The following is a 7,984-nucleotide window of genomic DNA, read 5'->3' as shown; positions in this document are numbered from 1 at the left end:
GCCCTAGGACTTTTGGAATTGCAGGTGAGTGCTGGCGTCAGCTCGCAGTCACCAGCTGTGTTAGCCTGTAACAAGAGTCAGCCTGTCCTTCGATGTCGTGAAGCCAGACAATGACTTCTCTCCGGCTATGAAAGTCCTAGATGACAGCTCCTTCCAATATAAAACTGTTTTGTTGTTATCGAAAACCTGTTGTTTAATACAGCCACCCCCTTTGATCATCTTGGCTAGGTCTTCTGGATAACTTGCTGCAGCTTCTGCATCAGCACTTTTGACTCACCTTGCACTTGGATGTTGGGGAGGACAGCCTCTTTCCTTAAACCCCAGGAGCCGGCCTCTGCCGCAGCCTCCTTGCCTCTCTCAGCCTCCACAGGATTGAGCAGGGCTGGGCCTCGCTCCGGGGCAGGCTTTTGCGTCAGGGGATGTTGTGGCTGGTTTGCCTTTCCATGCAGACCTCTGAAACTTCCTCCACATCAGCGCCAAAGCTGTTGCACTTTGTTATCACGTGTGTGTTTAGTAGCCTGGCACTTCTCATTCCCTCCAAGAACTTTTCCGTTGCGTTCACAACTCAGCTAACTGGAGCAAGAGGCCTAGCTTGGCTTTTGACTTGCCAGCTTCACTAAGCTTGATCTGTTCTAGCTTTTGATTTAAAGTGAGAAACGTATGACTCTTCCTTGCACTTGAACATTTAGAGGCCACGTAGTGTTACGCGTTGGCCTAATTCCAATATTGCCGTGTTCCAGGGAGGAGGGAAGCATGAGCGGGGAGAGGCAGGGAGTGGCTGGCTGGCGGAGCAGTCAGAACAGACACAGCGATACGTAACATATAAACTCTTCCTGCCTTATGGTCGTTTTCCATGTATGCCTTCCACAAGGGCTGGGATGAGTATGGAGCCAGTGAGACATCTAGCGCCCCCCAGGGGACACTCTCAGAGTAATGAAAGCGTCCCTCGCCTCAGCCTCGTCATCACCCTGCCTCCTGTTAGTGATGCGGACGGAGTCAGCGGAACCCTGATAAGTTGATCATCCGACGAAGGGTGGGAGCATTCACGTTGCTGTTTTAGGTGATTTGGAAACCATCCAAATCATTACTGTGCAAGTGAAGCTCCTTCAGAATCAATGTCAAAAGACATTAAGACTTTCAGGGGAAGTAAGGGACAAGGACACTTCCTGCGCACCTCACATCCAAAAGGCACTGTACTGGATGCTGACACGTAGTAACTATTTGATCTTTATGGCCATGTAAGAAAATCCTTCCCTTTGTGAATGATAGAGGCTTTTAGTAAAATTAACCGTGAGTCAAAAGACACTGTTATATTTGACTTGCTTAACTCTTGCCTATGAAACAAAAATCGCGCCCCCAGTAGAACTGTTGGGCAGACATGAGAACTGACCAGTGTCTTAGACACATGAGACAGAGAGAGAGAGAGAGAGAGAGAGAGAGAGCGAGAGCGCTGGCGATTCTCAGGAGGAGTGGAGTTCCCACCCCAAGAACTTAAGCAGCTGACTTGGGCTGAAGCAGGGCGCGGCACGGGAATAGCATTCACATGAAGGGTGAGCAGCAGGGAATCTGAAATAAACGACCAGGACTCACCAATACGGAAAAAGTGCCGGGAAAGGGAGACCCTGTACCCAACCTACAAGCTAAGCTTTAACGCCATGGGGAAAAGGTAGGAGATCAAACAAGACTTTAGAATGTCTGTGAATAATAAACAAACGTTCTAAGGGGGTTACATCTATTAAAAATGTGTATCCGAAGTGAGAAGAAAGGTATTTGACCACACAAGAAGAGATTTTAATTTTTAAAATAATGACATAGCAACCAGTATACCGTTTACATAGTAGTTAACATCAGGATCTCTGAAAATTCAAGAATTTAAGAAGAAAATCTGACTGACAGATTCCTTTCTTACATGAAACTTTTCAGAGCTTAGGAAGACACACAAAAATAGCATCGTGTGTTATTGTACTGAGACGTGGCTCACTGCAGACGAAAGAGGCGGACGGGAAGGAGGTGGGGGCTGGGGTGGGTCGCTCTGTTTGGGTTGTGTTTTTCCTTCAAAAAGATATTTGAAGACTATTTTGGCAAATGTTAACATTTTCTAAATCTGTGTCCTGAGACATGGAGTTTTTTATATGTTTTTCTGTATGACAAATATATAACCAAAATGAAAATAAAGCAATATAGTGGAATACCTCTAAACCAGTTTCTCAGCTATTTTTTTATTATTGTCCCTCCCAAAGGAGCATTTTTAGACTTTTTAAATCAACCTCTACAAAATTTTACAATTGCTTTATACTGTATGTCTGTTTTTAAGCTGTATGCGTCTGTCTTGTGGATAAATGAGGGAGGTTTTTCCTCCTCTAACCCAGGAACTAAACAGCCACCAGTCATTTGGAAGACACATAATCCTGTACCATTAAACATGAACAAATCATACAAAGTGTGACCTTTGACATTGGCTGAATTAAACTACATGTCAGTAACAGAAAACTTAGAAAAACCTTTCAAATTCCTGGATATTAAATAACATTTTAAAATAACGTATACAGAAAAACAGGATTCTTAAGGGAATTTAGAAAATAATTGAATTTGAATGAAAGTGGAAATATAAAAATATGTGGCATACAGCTATAGGAGTGTTTAAAGAGAATTTACTAAATTAGAAGAGAATAAAAGCCACAGATTGGTGATTTACATTCTACCTTAAGGAAGTAGAGAAAGAAGAACACATTAAATCCAGAACAAGCAGGAAAAGGAAATAATAGAAATAAGTACAAACCAATAAGTTGTAAACAGAAAACCAAAAATGTCATGGTAAAAAAAAACTAGTTCCTAAAAGATCAGTAAAAGAGGAAATTCTAGTCAGATTGCAAAGAAAAATAAAGACCCCTAAAATTGTAAGAATATAATAATGGAATATTTGGGACAAATTTGTTTTCATAAATTTGACAACTTTGATGAAATGGACCAATTTCTTGAAAGTGACAAACTACCAAAGCTTATTTGAGAAGTAGGTGACAAACAGTCCTGTATCTATTTATAAATTTACTTAGTAATTAAAATTTTTTCTGCAAAGAAAGCTTATGGCTAGGTAGTTTCACGGATGAATTCTACCAAATGTTAAATGTAAAACCAGCTTTTTCATGGAAGAGAACACTTCCAAATTAATTTTATGTATTACCTGTATTACCTTGATACTAAAACCAGACAAAGTACAAGAAAACTATGTATCACTGGTTTCTCATGAGTATAGATGCAAAAATCCTCAACAAAATACTAAATTGATCAAGCAGTGTATGAAAAGGGATTATACATCATGGTCAAACGAAGTTTATCTTGGGGAGTGCAGATCAGCTCATAGTCTGAAAGTCACCTGAAATCCATCATGTCAACACAGCAAAGAAGATAAAGCATAAATGAAGGAAAAGTATTTGACAAAATTAAATTCATAAAAACTCAGGAAACTGGGAGCAGAAAAGAGTTTCCTTAGTCTCGTAGAGAATGCCCACCAAACCTTGAGCTGTCCTAAGACTTAAGAGTTAAAGGCTGAACTTCGTCCTCCTGAGGCTGAACAAGAGGCAAAAGAGCACGTTCACCGTGCCTTTCCACACCCCTGCATAAAACAAAAGAAGAGCCACGCAAATTGGAAATGAAGAATAAAATCATCCCTATTCAGAGAGGACATGTAGAAAATCCAAGGAATTAAAAGTTTCCTCCAACCAACAGGTGAGTTAAACAAGGCTGCAAAATTAAAAGTAAAGGTGCAGGAATCAATCTTATACCTATGTACTAGCAATAAACAACTATATTTTGAAATTTGTCTAGAAATGCCATTTGCAATAATACCAAAACTGAATTAGGTACAAATCTAAAAAAAAATATGTACTAAACCTCTGGCGAAAACCATCAATTTTTTCTAATAAAAAATGAAAAATGGAAAGGGATGTGTACATGGGTCAAAAAACTCATGAGTCTTAAGATGTCAACTCTTTCCAAATTGATTTATTCCCATTCAAAAATTCTGTTGTGTCGATATTGCCAAACTGATTCAGACTTACTTGGAAAAGGAACAGAGCTAGATTAACTAGCACCATTTTGAAAACAAACAAAACAAAACTGGATGACTATGACTATCTAATTCTAATACTTATTGTAAAGCTAGAGTAATCCAGATAGTGTGGTTTTGGCACTGGAATAGAGAAATAAGTCATTGGAACAGAGAAGGGCAGAAACAAACTCACACATGCATGGTAAATTAATTTTTCACAAAGATGAGATGGTAATTTAATGGAATAAGGATAGTCGTTTTAACATAATGCTAGAATTGGACACCTGTATTCCAAAAAAAAAAAAGATCAATGCATTTCTCAAACCTTACACAAAAATGCATTAAAAAAGTGGATTATAGATCCATTTGTAAAACTATCAACTTAGAAAAAGAGGAGGATAAAATCTGCATTTTCTTGCTTAGATAAGAAGTTCTTATATACAATACCAGGAGTTTGATCCATTGAGACAAACAAAAAGATAAATTGGACTTCATCAAATAAAAATATCTTTTGTTTTTCAGAAGATGCTACTAAGAAAATGACAAGGCAAGCCACAGACTTGGAAAAATCTTTGCAAAGCATAATTTGACAAAGAATGTATCCAGAATATATGAAGAACTTTCGAAAGTTCTTCAAAAAAACAAAACAAAACAAAAAACACCTCCCTCAGAAAATGAACAATGAATTTGAAGACACTTCATCAAAGATTTACAAATGGCAGATAAGCTCAAGAAAAGGTGCACAACATTAGCCATTAGACAAATGCAAAATACAGCCACAGTAAGATAGCACTACACACCTATTAGAACAGTTTAAAATAAATTCTGATGGTACCAAGACTTGGCAAGAATGCGGAGCCACTGCAGCTCTCACATCTTGCTCACAGAAGTAGAAATTTGTACTTCTGCTTTGTAGAACAGTTTGGGGGATTTTGTTATAAAGTTAAACATACACTTATGCGTGACCTAGCCAATGCCTGTCTAAGTATTCACCCAAGAGGAACAAAAAACTGCCCACACGAAAAAAACTGTACCTGAGGATTCTAGGAACAAGGTGGAGTGGGAAGCCCCAGGAATTCACCTGCCGAACTGGGCAGCGATCGCACCGTTGGAAGCTGCCCGCAGCGTCGTTTAATTCGCGCCTGATGGAGGCTCACGGATTCCAGGGGAAGGCTTGGGCGGGAAGCTGTAGTTAAGTGCCTTTCCTTACAGTGAAGATCTTAAATCAATAACCTACTTTGCAACTTAAGGAACTAGAAGAACAAAATAAGCCCAATGTTAGCAGAAGAAAGGAGATGAAGGTTAGAAGTAAATGAAGTAGAGAATAGGAAATAATAGAGAAAATCAATGAACCCAAAAGATGGCCATTTGAAAGAAACAAGAACAATGACACTCCTTTAGCTAAATAGACAAAAAGGCTCATGTTACTAAAATCAGAAATGAAGGTGGGACACGGCCGCATATTCTACAGACATAAAAATGAAAGCACAATGAAGAATTCTACACCAAGAAATTAAATAACTAGATGAAATGGACAAATGCATAGAGATACATAAAACTACTAACACGAAATTGCAAAGCAATAAGAATTCTGGATAAACCTACACCTAGTAAGGAGATGGTATCAGTAACCAAAAATCTAACAACAAAGAGAAGTCCTGGACCTGAAGGCTTTACTATGGAAGTCTAGCAAACAGTTAAGGATGAAATAATACCAATCCTTAAATTTTTTCCAAAAATTGAAGTGGAGAGAGCCCTTCCTGACTCATGCTACGAGACTAACATTACCCCAACATCAAAGCCGGGCAAACACTACGGACCAATATCTCTTATTATTGATGCAAAAATCCTTGTCAAAGTACTGGCAAACTGAATTCAGTAGCATATTTTGAAAGGTTTATACATCGTGTTCAAGTGGGATCAGTTTCTGGGATGCAAGGATGGTTTAATGTATGAAGGTATATCAATGTAACACCGCTTTAAAAGAAGGAAGGACAAAACAGGATCATCTCAATTGATAGAGAAAATCATTTGGCAACATGCAGCACCCTTTCATGATGAAAACATTCAACAAACTAGGAATATAAGGAAACTACTTAAACATAATAAAAGCCGTATATGAAAAACCCTCAGTGAACTCCATCAAGTTAATTATCACCATCATTTCATATATTTACCTTTGTCTCTTAGCAAATTTCAATTATAAAATAAAGTGTTAACTACTCTCACCATGTTATATTAGGTCCTCAGACCTTCAGAACTAAATGCTTGTATCCTTTTACCAAACTTTTCATATTTCCCCTATCCCCTGGTCCCTGGAAATCACTTTTCTACTATCTGGCTGTAAGTTTCACATTGTTTATTTTATTTTATTTTTTAGATTCCACATATAAGTAATACCTGATAGTATTTGTCTTTGTCTGGGCTAGTTTTACTTAGAATAATCACTTTATGTTCATCCAAGTTGTCACAGACTATAGGATTTCCCTCTCTATGTTGAAAATATTTCATATTTTTATTTCTGCTTTATATATGTTTTTATATTATATACATCTTTTATATTTTAAATATATACATTTGTATTGTGCGTGTGTGTGTGTATGTGTGTGTGTGTGTGTGTATACATTTGTATTGTGTATTTTTTGCTACTTCTTGATCCACTAATCTTGGTGGACCTTTAGGTTGTTTTCTTACCTTTGGCTATACACCCCAAAGTGGGACTGGCAGGTCATACGGTAGTTCCATTTGTAATTTTTTGAGGAACCTCTTTGTTTTCCATAGTAGCTGCACCAGTTTACATCCCTACCTGCAGTATCTGGGGCTCTCTTTTCTTCGCATGGGTGTTTGGACAGGACCAAGGATCAAGGATCATTTATTTGGTATAGATCAAATATGCTCATGGCCATTTCTAGTGAGGCCAAATTTCAGGGACATTTTGGTGTGGATGAAATGGCTCTGTGGATTTTAGACAGGACCAAATGTCCTGCAAAGGGACCCCCACAAACCCTCCATCTCCTGCCCATGTGCCCCGAGCGGTGTGCAGTGAGAAGTACTTGTAGGAGCTGAGGATCCAGGTTCCGTCCCTCCCTACCAACACAACTCACCTGGATCCTCGGCTCCTACAAGTACTTCTCACCTTCCTCCAATGTACACGTGGGTAGAAAGCTCCCAGGTGTCCTGGTGTGACACGCAGGGGCACTTGGGTTCAGTTATGTATGTCCAGTGAGATGTAAATCACAGAGGAGCGAACAAGGATGCTTCATGCCACCATAGTGCTGATGTCATGGTTTTTTACTCTTTAGAGCGGTTATTTAATATAAATGCTTCTTGTCTCATTCCTAGCTCTTATTTTCTATATCAATAAAATTAAGATTAGATTTAGATATGTAGTTCCGAATGACAGAAAGAGACCAGAACAATGTAGTAATGGTGGATTTTTAAATAAAACTAAATTTTATGACTTTTGCATTAAACATTTTTATATATTTCTTTGGAATGTTAGTGATTATTTAGAACTGGAACTCTGGAAATCACTGGACTAGTTTATTCTACTAGTCTCTTTCAGTGTTGGTATTCTCTGATCCTATGGTTCATTCTACTCTTGACTTCCTACATCCCAAGAGAGAGCAAATGTCATAGTGATTGTCTTTTGAATCAAAGAGTTTACCTTAATGGTTATATCAGAAAAAAAATTAGGTTATGCTGCAGTAATTTTAAAAAAATAACTGAAAATCCTCTGGCTTACAATAACCAGGCATGTCTTCTGTTAATCTGATCAAGAAGGGACTGACTCTTCATAGTAGATACTTTACACTCTGCCACCGGAACATCATTTGACACATGCTTTATCAGCCACGAGGCCTCAAACTAAAACATCCTTTTGCTTGCATTTCATTGCCAAAGCAAATCACATGGACACTCCCGGATTCAATAGGA

At 38.4% G+C, this 7,984-nt stretch overlaps 1 long non-coding RNA gene across 1 annotated transcript; it reads left to right on the top strand.

Annotated features, from left to right (window-relative positions):
* Positions 1-233: 233 nt before the first annotated feature.
* LOC129063890 (uncharacterized) lies at positions 234-6,174 on the top strand. Its single transcript, XR_008528406.1, has 2 exons — positions 234-3,726; positions 4,571-6,174. It is a non-coding gene; the product is annotated as an uncharacterized LOC129063890 (long non-coding RNA).
* Positions 6,175-7,984: the final 1,810 nt, after the last annotated feature.

The sequence above is a fragment of the Pteronotus mesoamericanus genome, unplaced genomic scaffold (assembly GCF_021234165.1).
Source record: "Pteronotus mesoamericanus isolate MK-2021 breed Mesoamerican mustached bat unplaced genomic scaffold, CSHL_Meso_final scaffold_99, whole genome shotgun sequence".
NCBI lineage: Eukaryota > Metazoa > Chordata > Mammalia > Chiroptera > Mormoopidae > Pteronotus > Pteronotus mesoamericanus.
The sequence above is the reverse complement of the archived record's forward strand: the minus strand, read 5'-3'. Positions and strand labels throughout refer to the sequence as shown.